The sequence below is a fragment of the Pongo pygmaeus genome, chromosome 12 (genome assembly GCF_028885625.2).
Source record: "Pongo pygmaeus isolate AG05252 chromosome 12, NHGRI_mPonPyg2-v2.0_pri, whole genome shotgun sequence".
Taxonomy (NCBI): Eukaryota; Metazoa; Chordata; class Mammalia; order Primates; family Hominidae; genus Pongo; species Pongo pygmaeus.
Window position 1 is genome coordinate 23,645,433 of NC_072385.2, and position 24,222 is coordinate 23,669,654.

The following is a 24,222-nucleotide window of genomic DNA, read 5'->3' on the forward strand; positions in this document are numbered from 1 at the left end:
ATTACGTGCTCAAGTGTTCTATGAGGAGTATTGTGTGCCTCTACAGCATATGCTAAATTAAATGAGTATCTTCCAAGGACTTCTCCAGAAGTGGAGAACAAAGTATAGTCTCCGAAACCTGTGAATATGTTACCTGACATGGAAAAGAAGAGCTTGTAAATGTGATTATCTTAAGCACCTTGAGATAAGATTACCGTGGATTCTCCAGAGGGCCCCGTATAATCACAAAGGTCCTTTGAAGAGAAGGAAGGATGCATAGGAGAGTCAGAAGGAAATATTAGTAGGAGGTTTAAATTGATGTGATCTAAGAAGGACTCAACTTGGTGTTGTCTCATTTGAAGCTGTAGGGAGCAGGGCCATGAGCTAAGGAATGTAGTCAGCTCCTACAAGCTGGAAAAGGCATGAAAACAGATCATTCTCTAGAGCTTCCAGAGGAAGCCCAGCCCTGCTAACACTTTAATTTTAGAATCATAGAACCATTTAGACTTATGAACTCCAGAACCAAAAGGTTAAAAATTTACATTATTTGAATCTACTAAGTTTGTGGTGATGTGTTACATCAGAAATAGAAAAGTAATACACATGAACAAGAATATATCAGAACGATTAGTATCAAGTATTAGGAGTGGTAAAATCAACCTCAGACGGAGGTTGCAGTGAGCTGAGATTGTGCCACTGCACTCTGACCTGGGCGACAGTCGAGACTCTGTCTCAAAAAAAAAAAGTATCCCTGATCCTGGGACAAATTCCTTAAGCTCTCCTATAAACTGCACAACCAGAACCCCTCACTGCAGACATACCTAGACAAAGCATCCTTTGTCTCCTTTATCCCAATAAGATGAACGCAGCCCCCACTGTGTGTACATCCCCTAAGAAATGCTTTGGGCTCATCATCCCAGGGTTTAGAGCTTATTTCTTTGGAATACTAACCACCTCCATCTCAGAACAGTCTGGGGCAGTCCCTTGTGGAAACTCCCCTGTGGTCACCTTTGGGGCAACTCCAGCTAAGTGCTGGACTAGAGGAAGAAGTCAAGGAGTCAGCAGAATTTTAAGGAATGGGCTGGGGAAAAGAGGATCCCACTGGGAGACCCTGAGATGCCGGCAAGGGTCTATGTGGGCTTTGTTGTCTGCCCCTCCCTGATGCCTGTGGGCTGCCCCGGGGATGCTGAGATGCTCCAAAATCTCCAGCGGGATACAGAGGGCTGATGGAGGGTCTGAAATTGCAAAACGTCAGTAAGGAAGTCCGGTGCTTGGACAGACAGGGAAAGGATTGGTTGGCACCAGCCATGGGGGGCCTGCCTAGAAACAGGCTAAGCTGGGGGCCCAGAGCAAGGTGTCAAGGCTTACAAGGCCCTTGGGAAACAATGATGAATAAGATGATATCCTCAAGAAACACAGGGTCTAATAGAAGAGATAATTATAAAGAAAGAAGATACTGGTTTCTATGTTCTATGCTGGAGTAGAATTACATACCAGGGACTGAGGTGGGCAAAAAAATCGAGTGTTTAATTCTGGGTATGGTAGTCTGAGAAAGTTTCCCCAAAAGAGAAGGCAGACTGGTAAGAGTATCAGTGAGAAATGTTTCAATAGAAGTGGCTGCCACATGGAGAGAGGGATTTGCCCTCTGAGGGAGTTGGGGTGATGGTAGGAATGGTGGCGGACTCTGGAAAGCTTCACAGAAGAGCTGATGGGGTAGGCTTTGCAGGATAATTACGGGTGTGTAATTTTGAAAAGCAAAGGGAACCAACCTGGCAAATGTCTGGCAGCACAGAAGTGTACAGTGAGTTTGGTAAATAATGTGTAGTACAGTGGCTGGGATGTAGGTGTAGGATGGAAGTCTAGTGTAGTGCCCGAGTGTAGAAGGCTTTGATTTTTATATGAAGTACGGTGACTATTACAGCAGGTCCTTGAATAATGTCTTTTCATTCAACATCATTTTATTGTAATGTTGATGAGAAAAAAACAATTCTCAGCCAGCGACTGTCTGTGGTCTTTCCACATTCTTCCCAGGTCCCTGGGGGTTTTCTCTGGGTACTGCAGTTTCCTCCCACATCTCAAAGATGTGCCCATTATGTGAACTAGCATTTCTAAATGGTCCCCATCTGAGCTGTGTGTGTGTGTGTGTGTGTGTGTGTACACTCTGACATAGGATGGCATCCTATCCAAGATACAGGGCTGGTTCTGTCTAGCGCCCTGAGTTGCTAGGGGACACTCTGGCCACCCATAATCCTGAACTGAACCAAGTGGATAAGTAATCATCTTACTTGTTTTTGTCACTGGTAAGTAAGAGGTTTTTCCTGCTTTGTATTAGTCGCAAAGCAAGAAAACCCAATGAGAAACAAAGTCAAAGAGGTTTTCTTCCTGGTTGAGCAGGCAGAACAAAAGACTTCTTGCTCTAAAGACACCCTCCCCCTGAAAAATAGAAGGCATGGGGTTTTGAAGAACTGGGTACAGGGAGGGAGAGCAATGTTAGCATGTGCAGGGTGGGACTCCAGGTGCACAGGTTCAGTGCATAAACCTACATCCTTATACAACCCATGACACAAAATGGCAAGATTTTTGGGGGGGAAGGAATTTTAGTATTATAGTGATATGTTCATGATCTAGGCTGGTTGCGGTGGCTCACACCTGTAATCACCAGGCACTTTAGGAGGTCAAGGTGGGTGGATCACCTAACGTGAGGAGTTTGAGACCCACCTGGCCAACGTGATGAAACCTGGTTATCTACTAAAAAAAATACAAAAAAAAAGTTAGCCGGGCGAGGTGGTGCACACCTGTAATCCCAGATACTCGTGAGGCTGAGGCAGAAGAATCACTTGAACCTGGGAGCCAGAGGTTGCAGTGAGCCGAGAAGGTGCCAACTGCACTCCAGCCTAGGCAACAAAGTGAGACTCTGTCTCAGAAAAAAAAAAAAAAAAAAAGAACTAAAAGTAATTAGGGGTCAATTAGGGGTCACCTGTTCAAGTTTGTGCTGGTTGTAGTTGGGGATGTTACCTCCTCCTAATATCTGGTCGGGGTGGAGAAGCTCTGGTGCTGTTGGGCCATCTGGTTTCTTTATGCAGTTGTGCCTACAAACAAAGAAACTAAAGACAACACAGTAAGAAAAAGAACTTTCCCAGTTACTTCATCAGGGTGGCCCTGATAACCTTTTTATTGATTTTTTTATCATTTTTTTTTTGAAATGGAGTCTTGCTCTGTTGCCCAGACTGGAGTGCAGTGTCTCGATCTCAGCTCACCTCCTGCCTCAGCCTCCCAGGTTCAAGCAATCCTCCTGCCTCAGCCTCCCAAGTAGCTGGGATTACAGGCATGTGGCATCACGCCCAGCTAATTCTTTGTATTTTTAGTAGAGACAGCGTTTTGCCTTGTTGGCCAGACTGCTCTCAAACTCCTGACCTCAAGTGATCCTCCTACCTTGGCCTCCCAAAGTGCTGGGATTACAGGCGTGAGCCACTGTGCCCAACCTAATTTTTCTTAAATGTATGTAGAGCTTACACTTATTTCAGTGTTTAATACTGGAAGTGTTTTGGGCCTAAGTTTGGTGGTGTTTTCGTGACCAGAAATATGCCATGGAAACAAGTATTTCTATCAACTAGGCTATGATAAAGTTGATGTAATTACAAGTCACAGTTTTCAAAAACATATTAAATCCTCACACTACGTGAGAACTTACTGTATTCAATAGGCAATGGAGAGTCAGAAAAGTTTAAGCAAAAATGTGTAATTCTTCTGTCAGAACATACTTGATAACACATTTTATGAAACATCAGGTTTATAACAAAGTTTTTAAATTATGTAGATATTATTAGGGTTGTGAAGATGAAGACTATATAAGCCCATTTATTTACAAATCAGCATATAAACATAGTAGGATTAACAATATAAGGTGGCAACAGACAATAAATTATGGAGAACTTCAGAGGACGCTAAGGTTGGATGGGATCTTGGAAGTTTTACAGGTCAATGCCACTCCATCTATCGGCAGTTTCACTAGGTTAAGACGTGAACAACAACAAAAATAACCTAGATCAGAAGTTAAAGATCATTTTATTGAGTATCTGCCAGGTCTGTGCCATTGCAGTGTACTAGGCGCACTTATGAGTCCTCTACTTACAAACTGCTTTTCACAAAATATGAAACTCCAGGCAAAGGTTCAGACACATGATGTTTGTTTTTAAAATCTTTATACAGCCTTGTATCCCTTTTCCTTTCCTTCCTTTTACCCTTTTTAAAATGTGCTATGAGTTTTATCTTAGACTAACATCTGTAATGTTGCTATATGCCAGTATTTAGTTGCTGTGTTTGATGAATCATAAAATGGTGTAAAACTTCAATTAGCGTACTTTTTAAATAAAATATCTACGAATGCATCAGCAAAATGCTTATGACTTGAGTATTCACAAAATATTAGTTTTCTCTGGATCTAACAATAATGTGAAAACCCAAAATGAATATAAAATATTAGCTAATAGATTTCAAAGTATTCTACGAGTACAAAAAGTTATTACATTATTACTTTCATATATGTAAAACATTAGTAATTTTTAGTCAACTTAAACATTACCTTTACACCTAAACTTGTATTAATTCAATTAAGAGTTAATATAGTATCCTAAAGTCATCAAATATTAAAAAATAAAATGTATTCTGACTTGGAATATACATAAAATTAACTGTTTTCAGCTGAGCACAGTGGCTCATGCCTGTAATTCCAGCACTTGGGAGGGTGAGGTAGGCAGATTGCTTGAGGTCAGGAGTTTCAGACCAGCCTGGCCAACATGGTGAAACCCTGTCTCTACCAAAAATACTAAGTTAGCCAGGCATGGTGGAGCCTGCCTGTAATCCCAATTACTGTGAAGGCTGAGGCAGGAGAATCACTTGAACCCAGGAGGCAGAGGTTGCCGTGAGCCACGAATGCACCACTGCACTCCAGCCTGGGTGACAGAGTGAGACTCCATATCAAAACAATAATAACTCTTTTCTGCAAGTCTCAAGATAAAATAGCATTGCAGAATACCTAATAATCCTGAGTTTGGTTTTCTTGGTTTTATTTTATTTTTTATTTAGTTTTGTTCACCTTGACCGGTGGGCTGGTGGTTCTTAGGTGCACCAAGGTTTTCATTTTTCTGTTCAAGATTTTAAAATTTTAATGGGGTAATTTCTCTAAATTTTTTGACAGTTACATCCCAGGTTTCAAATTAAAATAAAATTCCCATTTTACTAAAATCCTTGGTTTATTAATGATTTTATAATGACAATATATAATTTAATGAGGAATGACGGGTACTACAACATTTCAGAAATCAACACTGAAGAACTTGTTCATGAAACCAAACACCACCTGTTTCTCAAATACCTATTAAAGTAAAAATATATATAAATAATTTTTAAAAATAAAAATAAAGTGAATATAAAAAATATACATCCAGGTTTAAAGAAAAAACTATTTCAGTTAAACAACAAATACTTTTTGGGGGGACTCAACTCTACTACAAAATTATTTGTTGTTTATTATAATTGATAATACAGGTAAAAATAATGTTTTTAAAAATGAAAATATAGTAAAAAATAAAAAGATATTAACAAATATTGGTATACTGGTGAAGGCCAGGCTCAGTGGCTGTTTTCCAAAGTGGTTACACCAGTCGGGTTTGGTGGCACACACCTGTAATCTCAGCACTTCCAGAGGCTGAAGCAGGCAGATCAGTTGAGCTCAGGAGTTTGACACAAACCTGGGCTACATGGCAAAACCCCATCTCTACCAAAAACTGTAAAAATCAGCCGTACATGATAGCATGCACCTGTAAGTCCCAGTTACTTAGGAGGCTGAGGTGAGAGGATCACTTGTGCTTGGAAGGTCACAGCTGCACTGGCCATGTTCATGCTACTGCACTACAGCCTGGGTAACAGAGCAAGATTTTGTCTCCAAAAAAAAAAAAAAGTTGGTAACAATGTGGAATAATTGGAACTCACATACATTACTGGTGGTAACATAAAATGGTGTAATCAATTTGTGTGTTTTCTTGGCATTTGACTTTTTTAAAAATCAAGATATTGTCTCCCTATGTTGCCCAGGCTGGTCCTGAACTCCTGAGCTAAGACAATCCTCCAAACTCAGCCTCCCGAATACCTGAGATTAAAGGTGTGAGCTACTGTGCCTGACTGGTGTAATCACTTTGAAAAACAACGTGGCAGTTTCTCAAAGGCTAAATGTATAGTAATCACATAATGCAACAATTTCACTCCTGGGTGTAAATCCAAGAGAAATAAAAATATTTTTTCACACTGAAACTTACATATGAGTGCTCCTAACAGTCTGACTCATGACAGTGAATACACAGAAACAACACAAATGTCCATCAACTGATGAATGGATAAACAAACTATTACTCAGCTTTAAAAGGAAAGAAATCCTGATACACACTATAACCTGAAAGAAATTTGAAAACATTGTGCTAAGAGAAGAAAAAGCAAACCACAAAAGATCACACATTGTACAGTTCTATTTCTATAAAAGGTCCAGATTAGGCAAAACTACAATGACAGAAAATAAATCAGTGGTTGCCTATGAAGACACAGGAACATGGGGAAAGTAGGAGGTAGTGGCTAAGAGGTGAGGGTTTCTCACTCATAAGTGGCTAACTCGTAAGTGGGTATTCATTTCTAAGAGACTGTGGTGATGGATGCACAGCTCTGTGAATATTCTAAAAACCATGAATTGTATACTTTCTTTTTTTATTTATTTAGAGACAGGGTCTCCTTCTGTCACCCACGTTGTAGTGTAGTGGCGCCATCTGGTCTCACTGCAACCTATGCCTTCTGGGCTCAAGTGATCTTCCAGTCTCATGTCCCCAAGTAGTTGGGACTACCAGGCATGAGCCACCATACCCAGCTAATTTTTGTATTTTTGCTAGAGATGCTGTTTTCCCATGTTGCCCAGGCTAATTGCAAACTCCTGAACTCAAGCAATCCACCTGCCTCAGCCGCCCAAAATCTTAGCATTATAGAAATTAGCCACTGCGCCTGGCCTGAATTGCATACTTTGATAAATGAATTGCATGATATGTTAATCATATTTCAATAACATTATTATTTTAAAAAGGGCCAGGCGTGGTGGCTCACGCCTGTAATATCAGCAACTTTTGGAAGCCAAGGCAGGCAGATTGCCTGATTTCAGGAGTTCGAGACCAGTCTGGCCAACACACTGAAACCCTGTCCCTACTAAAAATACAAAAACATTAGCTGAGTGTGGTGGCATGTGCCTGTAATGCCAGCTAGTCGGAAGGCTGAGAAAGGGGAATAGCTTGAACCAGGGAGGTGGAGGTTGCAGTCAGCTGAGATCATGCCACTGCACTCCAGCCTCCGTGACAGAGCGAGAGTCCATCTCAAAAAGAAAGAAAAAGAAAATGGGCGTTGAACACAGGTGGCTCCCACCTATGTATAATCCAAGCACTTTGGGAAGCTGAGGCAGAATGATCACTTGAGGCCAGGAGCTTGACACCATCCTGGACAACACAGCAAGATCCCGTCTGTACAATAAAAAATAAAGAAGTTAGCTGGGCATAGGGGCAAATGTTATGTTAGTCCCAGCTACTTGGGAGGCTGAGGTGGGAGGAATGTTTGAGCCTGGGGTTTCAGGCTGCAGTGAGCCATGATCACGCCACTGCACTGCAGCCTGGGTGACAGAGCAAGACCCTGTCTCTAGGAAGAAAAAAAAAAAAAAAGAAATGCAAGTTTTTATCACCTTCTGAGAGTAATCAACGTTCAGGAGGAACAGAGAAGAACAAAAGACCACTGAATGGTTGAGGATGGGTTGCTGGTTAGGATCAGTCGCTAGCTGAGTAGTATCTGAAAAATTTGTTAGTAAAATTATGGCGCTGGGGTGAGTCATGCAGTCGAATGATGAATACTAAATCCAGCACAAACACCCACGGTCTTTCTTTACATGAATTCCAGTGAAAAATTCCTAAGTGCCTAAATAGTAAGTAGTCTGAAATGATGGCAGCAGCGGTTTATTAAAGACTGAAAAAAGAGGCCGGGCGCGGTGGCTCATGCCTGTAATCCTAGCACTTTAGGAGTCCAAGGCCGGTGGATCACAAGGTCAGGAGTTCAAGACCAGCCAGGCCAACATGCTGAAACCCCATATCTACTGAAAATACAAAAATTACCTGAGCATGGTGACATGCGCCTGTAGTCCCAGCTACTTCAGAGGCTGAGGCAAGAGAAATGCTTAAACCCGGGAGGCAGAAGTTGCTGTGTATCGAGATTCTGTCACTGCACTCCAGCCTGGTGACAGGGGAAGACGCCGTCTCAAAAAAAAAAGAAGAAATGGCATCTTCAAGAACCACAAGAGAGTTCCATGCTGAAGAAGCTCTAATTCTGCATTTGCTCAACTATTGATTTGAGGTAGCCAATATGAATATAACACTATCTTAGGTAAAGTGTACAAATAACTCAATTTCATCTCCTCGTTAATAACTGATTAGGTAGTTTAATATCAATTCTGATTTTTAAAAAGCTAATCAAAAAAGGAATTAATTATGGAACCAATAAGAGGTTTGAATAGTTACAAGCTATTCAAAGGAGAATTCAAAAAACCACTCAGCTATGAGGCCATAAAGTATGATGAAATAAATTTCATTAATGTATTTTAAAATAAACCGATCAGACAGGCAACAACACCTGGGCACGGGTCTCCTCACCTCCAGAAACACAAACCCAATCACTCAGCTATGGGGTTGCATAGTCACAAAAAGACTGTTCTGAATTGAGATTTCTTTACTTGTATTTGTATTCTGAGACAGGGTCTCACTCTGTCACTCTGACTGCAGTGCAGTGGTGCACTCATAGCTAACTGCAGTCTTGGGCTGCAGGGATCCTCCTGCCTCAGCCTCACCATCCTACGACTACAGATGAGCACCACGACACCCGGCTAATTTTTTTTTTTTTTTTTTTTTTTTTTGTAGAAAGAGGAGCCTTGCTATGTTGCCCAAGCTGGCCTCAAACTCCCACCCTCAAGAGATCTGCCCACCTCGACAACCTGAGTAACTGGTTCTACAGGAAAATACCACTATCCCTGGATAATTATATTTTATTAATTTTTATTTGCATAGACAGGAGGTCTTGCTATGTTGCCCAGGGTGGTCTTAAACTCCTGGACTCGAACAATTCTCCCATCTCTGCCTCCCAAAGTGCTGATGCTACAGGCATAAGCCACTGCACCTGGCCCGACTTAAGATTTCTTTAATCTAGCATCCCATACTTCATATAATTGGGAAAAGCAGTAGTGGTTTTTTTTTTTTTAATTACTTGGTATTTCAACAAGAATCAACCATCTCTCACCATTGCCAGGACCCTGGTCAGAACCACTATCATCTCCTACCTGGATGTTGCCACAGCTTGGCCTCCCTGCTTCTACCCAAATCTTCCCACAGTCTTCCTCAACTCAGCCACCATGGGATGCTTTCAAATCAGTAGACAGTTCATGTCACCTCTCTGCTCAGAACCCTTCCGCATTTCCCATCTCAGACAGAATAAAAGCCAAAGCCCCAGCAATAGCCTCCCAGGGCTTACACAATCTGTACTGATCTGAGCCCAACAACTCCCTGGCCTCCTTCCCTACTTCTCTCCCTCTCTCTGCTCCACAGGCCTCTTTCCTGAGCTTCAGACACACCACGGAGTTCCCTCTTAGCATCTTTACTGTTGCTTCTGCCTACAACGCTCTTCCCTCAGTACCTTGGCCAGCTCCTTCCCCTCCTTCAAAAGTCTTTGCTCAATTTTCACTTAGGAAGCCAACCCTGACCACTCTATTTACTATTGCTATGTGTCCCCATTCCTGCCATGCTCACTCATTTCTTTTTACTTTCTTTTTTTTAAGATATAATCTCGCTGTGTCACTCAGGCTGGGGCACCATGGCACCATCACAACACAGAGACCTGGAACTCCTAGGTCAAGAAATCGTCCTGCCTCAGCGCCTCTAGTAGCTAAGACTACAAGTGCATGCCACCACACCCGCTAATTTTTTTTCCATGTAGACAGGGTATCACTTTGTTGCCCAGGCTTATCTTGAACTCCTGGGCCAAAGCAACCATCCTGCCTCAGCCTCCTAAATAGCTAGAATTATAGGTGCGGGCCACTACCCCTGGCTTCATGTTCATTTCTTCTTGCTGCTGTACAAACTACCCTACATTGAGGGGCTTAATACACCACAAATCTACTACCTAAAAGATCTGGGGGCCAGAAGTCCAGAATAGGTCTATTAAGGCTAAAGTCAAGGTGTCAGCAGGACTGCATCCCTTCTGGAGGTTCCGGAGAGAATGTGTTCCCTTGCCTTTCCCAGTTGCTAAAGCCACCCCTATTCTTTGGCTCATGGCCCCTAACTGCATCCTCAAAGCCAGAAGCAAAGCACATTAGAATCTCCCTCTGTGACCTGTGCTTCCATCATCAAATCTCCTTCAGTTCTGCCTCTCTTACCTCCCTCTTTCACTTATAAAGACCTCTTGTGATTGCTGGACACAGAGGCCGTGGCCCACAACCATAATCCCAACAGTTTAGGAGGTCAAAGCAGGAGAAACGCTTGAGGCCAGAAGTTCAGGACCAGCCTGGGAAACACAGTGAGACCCCCTCAATTAAACAACAAAAAGAAGTAAGAAAAAATTAGCTGGGCATGGTGGTATGCATCTGTAGTTTCAGCTACTTGAGAGGCTGTGGTGAAAGGATCGCTTTGGCCCCAGAGTTCAAGATCAGCCTCAGCAATATAACAAGATCCCATCTCTACAAAAAAATACAAAAATTAGCTGGGCATGGATGGTGTGCACCTGTAGTCCCAGAGGCTTGGAAGGCTGAGGCGGGAGAATTGCTTGACCCCAGGTGGTTGAAAGGCTGCAGTTAGCTACGACTGCATCATTGCACTCCAGATTGGGTGAAACAGACTCTGTGTTCAAAAGAAAAAGAAAAAAAATACACCTTTGGTTTCTGCCCCTCGTCCTGGCACAGAGTTTCTTAAGTTCTTATAAAGGCCTTGGTGATAAAGGTGATAGGGGCATCTTTTGTTTGAATATTTGGTCTTAGTCCCAAGTTTCTAACACAAGAGCCTCTAAGACCTTTGGGATCACCGTAATAAGAATGCATTTGGTGATGTTACTGAGATGACTGGGTGACTGAAAGCTCCTAGACAGCTTCAGAATAAGGGCTGGTTGCCAGAAGAACCAACCATGTGATTGATTAGAGGCTTGGGGTCGGCCTCACCCACTGGGCTCCAGGAAGAAATAGTGGCCAAAGACTGACTTAATCACCAATGGTCAATGATTTCAATATGCCTGCTTACAGAAACCTTCGTAAATGCCCTCAACAACTGGATTTGGAGAATGTCTGGGTTGCTGAACACAAGGCAGATACCAGGAAGGTAACATGCGCAATAGAGAGCATGGAAGTTCTGTACCCCTCCCAACATACCTTGCCCTGTGTTTTCTTGTTGTTGTTTTTTTGTTGGTTTTTTTTTTTTTTTTTTTTTTTTTTTGGAGACAAGGTCTGGCTCTGTCTCACAGCCTAAAGTGCCATGGCACAATCGTGGCTCACTGTGACCTGTGCCTCCCTAGCTCAAGCCCCATCCTCTCATCCTAGCCTCCTGAGTACCTAGAATTACAGGCACTGAGTAGCCAGAACTATAGATCACTGCACCTGGCTAATTTTTAGAAAAATCTTTTTGTAGAGATGCGTTTTCACCATGTTACCCAGGCTGGTCTTAATCTCCTGAGCACTTAAGCGATGCTCCCGCCTCAGTCTCCCAAAGTGCTGAAATTACAGGCATGAGCCACTGTGTCCAGCAGGTACATCACTTTCACTGGCTGTTTCTGAGATATAGCCTTTAAAATGAACCAGTAGAAGTAAATCGGTGAGACGCAGTGGCTCACGCCCATAATCCTAGCATTTTGTGAAGTTGAGGTGGGAGGATCATGTGAGCCCAGAAATTTGAGACCAGCCTGGGCAACGTAACAAGACCCCATCTCTACAAAAAAGGAAAGAACATAGCCAGATATGCTGGTACGAGCCTATAGTCTCAGTCTCAGCTATATGGGAGGCTGAGGTGGGAGGATCACTTGAGCCCAGGAGTCCCATGCTACAGTGAGCTTTGATCACACCACTGCATTCCAGCCTGGCAACAGACTAAGACCCTGTATCTCAGAAAAGAAAATAAAACAATCTGTTTTTCTGAGTTCTGCAAGCTGTCCGAGCAAATGATTCCACCCACCAACGGTGTCATGAAACCCTGTTTTCTAACTGGTTGGTCAAAACTACATGTAACAACTGAAGACTTGCAATTGGCATGTGGAGTGAGGGTAGACTCCTGGGACTGAGCCCCCCATCCTGCAGGGTCTGCACTAACTCCAGGGAGTGTCAGGATGGAATTGTGGGATACCCAGTTGGGATCCAGATTGTCCGAAAATCAGCATAGAAACTCCATATGCACATTTGGTTACAGGTGTTTGACCATAACTACTATTCATGAAAAAGGTCTATTCATTAGAACTAAAAATCATAAAATTTTAAGTTCTACAAAAACAAATCAACCTTATCTACCGCCCAGTCCTACTGAACTACAGAATGTGAGAACAGAAGGTCTGACCATGGACTCAAGAGCTGACATTAAGAATGTCACCACCATCCTGCTCTCCAAAGACTCATCTTCAACAGACTCCTCATCTTCAATGGGCAGGGTGGAAACTGCAACTTGTGCCATGATCCTTGCACAAGAAAAGTAGTAAGAAAGTGAGTGGTAGAAATCCAGTGTAGTCCTAAACTCACATCCAGAGCTGTGAGAGTTTTTCACCGGCTGGATAATTCATAGTTTTCTTGAATCAGGGGAAAAAATAAGACTCAAACTAGGAATTCGTTTTGCCCAAAACTCTCATCAGATAGAGAATCCATCTGCTAACTTTCTATCTAGTATTACTTCCATAAGTTAGATCAATATCACTCCCAAAATAAATGCACATGGCACCCAGAATCTGTGCATTTCTCCCAAGTAAAAGAGGAGGCAGATGGGCGCAGTGTCTCATGCCTGTAACCCCAGCAATTTGGGAGGCCAAGGAGGGCGGATCACCTGAGGTCAGGAGTTCAAGACCAGCCTGGCCAACATAGTGATACCCTGTCTCTACTAAAAATAAAAAAAAAAATTAGCCAGGTGTGGTGGCACGTGCCTGTAGCCCCAGCTTCTTGGGAGGCTGAGGTAAGAGAATCGCTTGAACCCAGGAGGCTGAGGTTGCAGTGAGCAGAGATCGCACCACTGCACCCAAGCCTGGGTGACAGAGTGAGACTCTGTCTCAATAAAAAAGGTTGGGGGCGGGGAAAGGAGGCAAGGCACTTTACAATCCAGTGATGGACTACCACAACTCAACAAAGCCAAGAGGTGCCAAGCTCCCTTTCTCCCCTGCACAACCCGACACGGAAGAGCTGGTGCAGTGGAATTAGGCTGGATAGAGAGAAGTTCCTCTTCTTTTTTTTTTTTTTTGAGATGGAGTCTCGCTCTGTCACACAGGCTGGGGTGCAGTGGCTCGATCTCAGTCACTGCAACCTCTGTCTCCCGGGTTCAACCAATTCTCTGCCTCAGCCTTCTGAATACCTGGGATTAGAGGCGCCCGCCACCACACCCAGTTAATTTTTTTTTTTTTTTTTTTTTAGTAGAGACTGGGTTTCACTATGTTGGCCAGGCTGGTCTTGAACTCCTGACCTTGTGATCCACCTGCCTCGGCCTCCCAAAGTGCTGGGATTACAGACATGAGCCGCTGTGCCCAGCCGAGAAGTTCCTCTTCTTACTGAGAAAATAGATCACAGAGCATCAAGTAACAAGTAAAATTCTTTATAATAAGCAGTATTATTTTTGGAAAACCTTTCCTAATATTTTGGTATCAGCAAAAACCCTCAGATTAATTTCAAACACTATAAAAATACAATACATAAACAGAAAATATTAACTGTCAGCAATGCTATAGAGAAATTGGAAGCTATATGCATTGCTTTTTGGAATGTAAAATGGTACAGCCCACTGTGGAAAATGGTTTAGCAGCTCCTTAAAAATATTAACCACAGAATTATATGATCCACCAACACCCTTTAAGCATATATACCCAAAAGAACTGAGAGCAGGGACTCAAACAAGTATTTGTACACCCATTTAACAGCAGCATTATTCACAGTGGCCAAAAGGTAGAACCAACTCTAATGCCCATCAGTAGGTGAATGGATAAAGAAAAAGTAATATATACAGACAGAGTATTATTCAGCCATAAAAAGAAAAATATCTGGCCAGATTTAGGGGCTTACACTTGTAATCCCAGTATTTTGGGAGGCCAAGGTGGGCAGGTCTCTTGAGCCCCAAATTTTGAGACCAGGTTGGACAACATGGCACATTTGGTTAGAAGTGTTTGACCACAACTACTATTCAAGAAAAAGATCTACTCATTAGAACTATAAATCATAAAATTATAAGCTCTACAAAAACAAATCAACCTTATCTACCACCCAGTCCTACCCAATTATAGACTGTTAGAACAGAAGGTCTCACCATGGACTCGAGAGCTGATATGAGCAATGTCACCACCATCCTGCTCTCTGCGGACTCATCTTCAACAGACTCCTCATCTTCAACGGACTCCTCGTCTTAGACAGACTCATCTTCCATGGACTCCTCATCTTCAGTGGGCAGGGTGGAAACTGCAACTTGTGCCATGATCCCTGTGCAAAAAAAGTAGTAAGAAATTGAATAGTAGAAATCCAGTTTCCTAAACTCACATCCAGAACTGTGAGAGTTTTTCACCGGCTGGCAAATTGTTTTTTTGCATCAGAGACAAAAATAAAACTTGGTAACCTGGTATTTGGTTTACCCAAAATTCTCATCAATAGAGAATCCATCCACTAACTTTCTATCTAGTATTATTTCCATGAAGTTAGATCAATATCACTCCCAAAATAAATCCACGTGGCAACCAGAATCAGTGCACTTCTCCCAAGAGGAGGTGGCCGAGCGCCCACATCTGTAATCACAGCACTTTGGGAGGCCGAGGTGTGCGGATCAGGTGGTCGAAAGATTAAGACCATCCTGGCCAACATGGTGAAACCCTGGTCTCTACTAAAAATACAAAAAATAGCTGGGTGTGGTGGTGTGTGCCTATAATCCCAGCTACTTAGGAGGCTGAGGCAGGAGAATCACTTGAACCAGGGAGTCAGAGGTTGCAGTGAGCCGGTATCGTGCCACTGCACTCTAGCCTGGCAACAGAACAAGACTCCGTCTAAAAAAAAAAAAAAAAAAACAGTAAAATACAAAATGCCTTTTTCTCCTAACCTTCTTAGCCTTCTGCTGGTACTTCAATTTCTGCTGGTACTGTTTGCTCACTGCCCTCTAAAGAATGATGGCTTCCTAAAAAGAAAATAAACAACATACAATAAACCAATAAAAACTCACATTGACAGACAAAAGATAATCTAGGTGACGATGCAAGCACTTTTAAGACATAATAGTACAGGTGCGGTGGCTCACACCTGTAAACCCAGCAGTTTGGGAGGCTGAGGAGGGCAGATCACCTGAGGTCAGGAGTTCGAGATCAGCCTGGGCCAACATGGTGAAACCTCATCTCTACTAAAATACAAGAAATTAGCCAGGCGTGGTGGCAGGTGCCTATAATCCCACCTACTCGGGAGGCTAAGGCAGGAGAATCACTTGAACCCAGGAGGGTGCAGTGAGCTGAGATCGCGCCGCTGCACTCCAGCCTGGGCGACAAGAGTGGAACTCCATCTCATGAAAAAAAAAAAACATAATAAACATAAAATACGATTCTATTAACTCTATTAATCCAAATAACGTTTTCTAATTCAGAAGAATTATATAACATGTCTATTTGGTAGCTTAAAAACATTATTTTAAAATACAAATACAGTACACCCAAGTAGGCTTGGGGATTTAATATTAGTTACTCTAGCTACATGATAAAATTACTGGATACTGGAATCTGAAGAAGCACAATTATGCTTCAAGTACCATGCTCATCTGTCACTGACACACACACACACACACACACACACACAAGTGTGAATGCTTGCTTCACTCAGACAATTAACTCTGTAAATAAGCTCGGGGTTTGCTGTGGAATGTTCCCTGCTTTCCATTTTCACCATGGTGAAAGTTATGGAAACTTGATCCCCATAATTTAAGCGAAGTTGTACTTAAAGTAACTCATAAGTAAAAATTTAAGATACTACCTTTAGTGTCAAAAACATTTTAATCCAGGTAACATAATCTGCCTGCTTCTAAAAACTGGCATATAAAGCAACAGATCTGTTAGGCAGTCACAAGGTAAACAGGTTCATCCTACTGGAGCAGAAGTTTTACTCACAAATATGAAAGAAATAATCTAAAATATCAGAGTGCCAGTTAGGATTAAGACCACAAGCTGCCCCCAGTATACATCCTCTCTCCTTAAAGATCTGAGCTACTAACATGGAGAAGATTGAAAAACACTGTCTTTGACCTCTGGGGGCAGGGCACAGACAAACAAAAAGATAGCAGTAACCTCTGCAGACTTAAATGTCCCTGTCTGACAGCTTTGAAGAGAGCAGTGGTTCTCCCAGCACGCAGCTGGAGATCTGAGAACGGGCAGACTGCCTCCTCAAGTGGGTCCCTGAACCCCGAGCAGCCTAACTGGGAGGCACCCCCCAGTAGGGGCAGACTGGCACCTCACACGGCCGGGTACTCCTCTGAGACAGAACTTCCAGAGGAACGATCAGACAGCAGCATTCGCAGTTCACCAAAATCCGGTGTTCTGCAGCCACCGCTGCTGTTACCCAGGCAAACAGGGTCTGGAGCGGACCTCTAGCAAACTCCAACAGACCTGCAGCTGAGGGTCCTGTCTGTTAGAAGGAAAACTAACAAACAGAAAGGACATCCACACCAAAAACCCATCTGTACATCACCATCATCAAAGACCAAAAGTAGATAAAACCACAAAGATAGGTAAAAACAGAGAAGAAAAACAGGAAACTCTAAAAAGCAGAATGCCTCTCCTCCTCCAAAGGAACGCAGTTCCTCACCAGCAACGGAACAAAGCTGGAAGGAGAATGACTTTCACGAGTTGAGAGAAGAAGGCTTCAGATGATCAAACTATTCCGAGCTACAGGAGGAAATTCAAACCAAAGGCAAAGAAGTTAAAAACTTTGAAAAAAATTTAAACGAATGTAGAACTAGAATAACCAATACAGAGAAGTGCTTAAAGGAGCTGATGGAGCTGAAAGCCAAGGCTTGAGAACTAAGTGAAGAATGCAGAAGCCTCAGGAGCCGATGTGATAAACTGGAAGAAAGGGTATCAGTGATGGAAGATGAAATCAATGAAATGAAGCGAGAAGGGGAGTTTAGAGAAAAAAGAATAAAAAGAAACGAACAGAGCCTCCAAGAAATATGGGACTATGTGAAAAGACCAAATCTACGTCTGATTGGTGTACCTAAAAGTGACGGGGAAAATGGAACCAAGTTGGAAAACACTCTGCAGGATATTATCCAGGAGAACTTCCCCAATCTAGCAAGGCAGGCCAACATTCAGATTCAGGAAATACAGAGAACGCCACAAAGATACTCCTCGAGAAGAGCAACTCCAAGACACATAATTGTCAGGTTCCCCAAAGTTGAAGGAAAAAGTGTTAAGGGCAGCCAGAGAGAAAGGTCGGGTTACCCACAAAGGGAAGCCCATCAGGCTAACAGCGGATCTCTCGGCAGAAACTCTACAAGCCAGAAGAGAGTAGGGGCCAATATTCAACATTCTTAAAGAAAAGAATTTTCAACCCAGAATTTCATATCCAGCCAAACTAAGCTTCATAAGTGAAGGAGAAATAAAATACTTTACAGACAAGCAAATGCTGAGAGATTTTGTCACCACCAGGCCTGCCTTAAAAGAGCTCCTGAAGGAAGCACTAAACACGGAAAGGAACAAGTGGTACCAGCCACTGCAAAATCATGCCAAACTGTAAAGACCATCGAGGCTAGGAAGAAACTGCATCAACTAACGAGCAAAATAACCAGCTATCCTCATAATGACAGGATCAAATTCACACATAACAATATTAACTTTAAATGTAAATGGACTAAATGCTCCAATTAAAAGACACAGACTGGCAAATTGGATAAAGAGTCAAGACCCATCAGTGTGCTGTATTCAGGAAACCCATCTCACGTGCAGAGACACACATAGACTCAAAATAAAAGGATGGAGGAGGATCTACCAAGCAAATGGAAAACAAAAAAAAGGCAGGGGTTGCAATCCTAGTCTCTGATAAAACAGACTTTAAACCAACAAAGATCAAAAGAGACAAAGAAGGCCATTACATAATGGTAAAGGGATCAATTCAACAAGAAGAGCTAACTATCCTAAATATATATGCACCCAATCACAGGAGCACCCAGATTGATAAAGCAAGTCCTGAGTGACCTACAAAGAGACTTAGACTCCCACACAATAATAATGGGAGACTTTAACACCCCACTGTCAACATTAGACAGATCAATGAGACAGAAAGTTAACAAGGATACCCAGGAATTCAACTCAGGTCTGCACCAAGCAGACCTAATAGACATCTACAGAACTCTCCACCCCAAGTCAACAGAATATACATTTTTTTCAGCACCACATCACACCTATTCCAAAACTGACCACATAGTTGGAAGTAAAGCTCTCCTCAACAAATGTAAAAGAAGAGAAATTATAACAAACTGTCTCTCAGACCACAGTGCAATCAAACTAGAACTCAGGATTAAGAAACTCACTCAAAACCGCTCAACTACATGGAAACTGAACAACCTGCTCCTGAATGACTACTGGGTACATAACAAAACGAAGGCAGAAATAAAGATGTTCTTTGAAACCAACGAGAACAAAGACACAACATACCAGACTCTCTGGGACACAATCAAAGCAGTGTGTAGAGGGAAATTTATAGCACTAAATGCCCACAAGAGAAAGCAGGAAAGATCTAAAATTGACACCCTAACATCACAATTAAAATAACAAGAAAAGCAAGAGCAAACACATTCAAAAGCTAGCAGAAAGCAAGAAATAACTAAAATCAGAGCAGAACTGAAGGAAATAGAGACATAAAACACCCTTCAAAAAATTAATGAATCCAGGAGCTGGTTTTTTGAAAGGATCAACAAAATTGATTGACCGCTAGCAAGACTAAGAAGAAGAGAAGAATCAAATAGATGCAATAAAAAATGATAAAGGGGATATCACCACCGATGCCACAGAAATACAAACGACCATCAGAGAATACTACAAACACCTCTACGCAAATAAACTAGAAAATCTAGAACAAATGGATAAATTCCTGAACACATACACCCTCCCAAGACTAAACCAGGAAAAAGTTGAATCTCTGAATAGACCAATAACAGGCTCTGAAATTGTGGCAATAATCAATAGCTTACCAACCAAAAAAAGTCCAGGACCAGATGGATTCACAGCCGAATTCTACCAGAGGTACAAGGAGGAACTGGTACCATTTCTTCTGAAACTATTCCAATCAATAGAAAAAGAGGGAATCCTCCCTAACTCATTTTATGAGGCCAGCATCATCCTGATACCAAAGCCTGGCAGAGACACAACCAAAAAAGAGAATTTTAGACCAATATTCTTGATGAATATTGATGCAAAAATCCTCAATAAAATACTGGCAAACCGAATCCAGCAGCACATCAAAAAGCTTATCCACCATGATCAAGTGGGCTTCATCCCTGAGATGCAAGGCTGGTTCAATATACGCAAATCAATAAATGTAATCCAGTATATAAACAGAACCAAAAACAAAAACCACATGATTATCTCAATAGATGCAGAAAAGGCCTTTGACAAAATTCAACAGCCCTTCATGCTAAAAACTCTCAATCAATTAGGTATTGATGGGACGTATCTCAAAATAATAACAGCTATCTATGACAGACCCACAGCCAATATCATACTGAATGGGCAAAAACTGGAAGCATTCCCTTTGAAAACTGGCACAAGACAGGGATGCCCTCTCTCACCACTCCTATTCAACACAGTGCTGGAAGTTCTGGCCAGGGCAATTAGGCAGGAGAAGGAAATAAAGGGTATTCAATTAGGAAAAAAGGAAATAAAATTGTCCCTGTTTGCAGATGACATGATTGTATATCTAGAAAACCCCATTTGTCTCAGCCCAAAATCTCCTTAAGCTGATAAGCAACTTCAGCAAAGTCTCAGGATACAAAATCACTGTACAAAAATCACAAGCATTCTTATACACCAATAACAGACAAACAGAGAGCCAAATCATGAGTGAACTCCCATTCACAATTGCTTCAAAGAGAATAAAATACCTAGGAATCCAACTTACAAGGGACGTGAAGGACCTCTTCAAGGAGAACTACATACCACTGCTCAACAAAATAAAAGAGGATACAAACAAATGGAAGAACATTCCATGTTCATGGGTAGAAGAATCAGTATCGTGAAAATGGCCATACTGCCCAAGGTAATTTATAGATTCAATGCTATCCCCATCAAGCTACCAATGACTTTCTTCACAGAATTGGAAAAAACTACTTTAAAGTTCATTTGGAACCAAAAAAGAGCCTGCATCGCCAAGTCAATCCAAAGCCAAAAGAAAAAGCTGGAGGCATCATGCTACCTGACTTCGAACTATACTACAAGGCTACAGTAACCAAAACAGCATGGTACTGGGTACCAAAACAGAGATATAGATCAATGGAACAGAACAGAGCCCTCAGAAATACTGCCGCATATCTACAACTACCTGATCTTTGACAAACCTAACAAAAACAAGCAATAGGGAAAGGATTCCCTATTTAATAAATGGTGCTGGGAAAACTGGCTAGCCATATGTAGAAAGCTGAAACTGGATCCCTTCCTTACACCTTATACAAAAATTAATTCAAGATGGATTAAAGACTTAAATATTAGACCTAAAACCATAAAAACCCTAGAAAAAAACCTAGGCTAATTACCATTCAGGACATAGGCATGGGCAAGGACTTCATATCTAAAACACCAAAAGCAAAGCCAACAAAAGCCAAAATTGACAAATGGGATCTAATTAAACTAAAGAGCTTCTGCACAGCAAAAGAAACTACCATAAGAGTGAACAGGCAACCTATAAAATGGGAGAAAATTTTCGCAACCTACTCATCTGACAAAGGGCTAATATCCAGAATCTACAATGAACTCCAACAAATTTACAAGAAAAAAAACAAACAACCCCATCAAAAAGTGGGCGAAGGACATGAACAGACACTTCTCAAAAGAAGTCATTTATGCAGCCAAAAACCACATGAAAAAATGCTCACCATCACTGGCCATCAGAGAAATGCAAATCAAAATCACAATGAGATACCATCTCACACCAGTTAGAATGGCGATCATTAAAAAGTCAGGAAACAACAGGTGCTGGAGAGGATGTGGAGAAATAGGAACACTTTTACACTGTTAGTGGGACCGTCAACTAGTTCAACCCTTGTGGAAGTCAGTGTGGCGATTCCTCAGGGATCTAGAACTGGAAATACCATTTGACCCAGCCATCCCATTACTTGGTATATACCCAAAGGATTATAAATCATGCTGCTATAAAGACACGTGCACACGTATGTTTATTGAGGCACTATTCACAACAGCAAAGACTTGGAACCAATCCAAATGTCCAACAATGATAGAGTGGATTAAGAAAATGTGGCATATATACACCATGGAATACTATGCAGCCATAAAAAAGGATGAGTTCATGTCCTTTGTAGGAACATGGATGTAATTAGAAATCATTCTCAGTAAACTATCGCAAGGACAAAAATTCAAACACCGCATGTTCTCACTTAAAGGCAGGAATTGAACAATGAGAACACATGGACACAGGAAGGGGAACATCACACTCTGGGGACTGTTGTGGGGTGGGGGGAGTGGGGAGGGATAGCATTTATACCTAATGCTAAATGACGAGTTAATGGGTGCAGCACACCAGCATGGCACATGTATACATATGTAACTAACCTGCACATTGTGCACATGTACCCTAAAATTTAAAATATAATAATAATAAAATAAATTTTAAAAAAAAGGAAAAACACTGTCTTTAAGTATAAATAAAAATATATTACATTTCGGTAAAAATACATTGGGGGAAGAAGGGAAGCAGATGCTCATCTATTTTGTCTTATCTATTGATAAATACATTCAGAATCTGTACTAAAAGTAAAATAAAAGTTATAAATACGTCTCTTAATTTTTAAAGAGCAATGATTACAGTCAGAAAAACTCATTTGGTGGCCAGTATTCTTGAATTAAAAGTGCCATACCGAAGTGAAATCTTTTTGGTTTTCAACATCTAGCTTTTTCATGTCACAATTATTTTGGGATTCTTTTCCACTTACTGCATATTGTGAAAACTCACCTGAACTCAAAACTCTAGGTAAATCTATAAACCTGTATCTCAGAATCCATCTTTGACTCATTTGTAGAGTATACTTTCTCTGCACACATTTCCTCTCCCCTTTTAACCTTAATATTTGGATTTAGGGAGCATTAAGTTCCTTGACTGTAAAGTCAACAAAAAAAGAGATAAGAGGTCAAAGGAAAGGGAGATAATGAACAAGACGCCAGTAGTTAAAAAGTAAAATTTCAATAAAGAATAACAGTTAAGATGGTTGTTCATGTTATTACCCAAACACCAGGGGTTTTGTCGAGGTCCTCCTGCTCATCAGAGAAAAAGTCAGTCACTGAGGCCACAAGTACTGCCAAGGAGGAAAGCTTTAACCTGGTGCTGCGGGCCAGGAGCTGGGAGCTCAGTCCCAAATCCATGGGCTTCACTAATAGGGGCAGGAAAGAAATGTAACAATGTATAAGAGAACAGAAATTAGAGAAGGACAGGAGGCATGTGGTGCTGTGATCTGGTATGTTTCAGTTATCTGATACTTCCTGAAGGTCTTTTTTTGAGGAGAGAACTCAGATAAAACAGATCCAAGTTTCAAGCTTTTAATAGCAGGGTCAGTTTTTACGTTCATCCGAAAAAACCCATCCATTGGGACAACTGGGCCGGTGTCAATGTAAGCAATGATTCTGTAGTTCCTCTTTGTTCTTTCAAAATCTGAAATAAACAAGTGAATTTATATTATATGCTACACCTAAAGAAAACACATCTTGTGTACTTGAGGCCAAAAGAGACAGAGGTAAAACCTATTACTAATAGCCTATGAGAGAGTCAAGTTTGGGAACACTATAAAAATTCAAAAAAAGTAATAAATGCATAAAGCTTACAGATTAACAAGTGCTATTTCAGAATTCTTCTAAATACTAAGTATCAACATGACCTTATCAATATTTGCATTACTAACCATACAGTAAGAACCTGATTTCTGACTATTCTGAGATAAGGGATAAATGTGTACTTTACCTTAAATGGGAAAGTGCATCACGTACCCACTTCGAGATTCACAACAGGGAAAACTGATTTGAAAAATTGTTGCTTGTTGAAGTTCATTTATATGTTAAAAAAAATGCCAATACATTTTCCCTTTCCACATAGAAAATGAATACTATACTTATAAATACTAAAAACAGTCTGTGGAAGACAAGGAACCATTAAATAGAAACAGTATGTAGGAAAATGGAAGTGAAAAGATTGTACGTTGCAAAGACTTCAGTAGAAGGAGTTTTTCATCAACATCATCAGTTTCAGAAGGGCCTGCTTTGGGATACAAAGACAATACTTCAACACTAACTCCCCCAAGCCAGACGCAGTGACTTATGCCTGTAATCCCAGTAATTTGGGAGGCCAAGGCAGGCAGATCTCTTGAGGTCTGGAGTTCAAGACAAACCTGGCCAACAGGGTGATACACCGTCTCTACCAAAAAATACGAAAATTAACCAGGTGTAGTGGCATGCACCTGTATAGTCCCAGCTATATGGGAAGCTGAGGCAAATGTACTCATTTTTACATTCCTGCACCCAAGAAACTGCAACCAATCTACTCTGTTAAGAGCAGAAATAAAGGGTTCACAATCCATATTACATGTGAAATAGAAGAAACCAATCAGTTTAGTATGAACTTGTATGTGAGAAAAGTAGGTCAAGAAGCCATTAAGATACATGAAGGAAGGTCAAATGTTAAAGAAAACTACAAATTCAGATTTATGTAGCTCTAGAAAGAAGAACCAGGAATGG

General features: G+C 41.5%; 1 long non-coding RNA gene across 1 annotated transcript in view; it reads right to left on the reverse strand.

Moving 5' to 3' along the window:
- LOC129030759 (uncharacterized) overlaps positions 1-22,901 on the reverse strand; it is a 49,036-nt gene extending 26,135 nt beyond the window's left edge. The window contains exons 1-3 of the long non-coding RNA XR_008500746.2: positions 22,723-22,901; positions 15,339-15,413; positions 14,562-14,731 (exon numbers count right to left, since the gene is read on the reverse strand). This is a non-coding gene — a long non-coding RNA (uncharacterized LOC129030759). The remainder of the gene's footprint in view (positions 1-14,561; positions 14,732-15,338; positions 15,414-22,722) is intronic.
- Between the last annotated feature and the right edge of the window lie 1,321 nt (positions 22,902-24,222).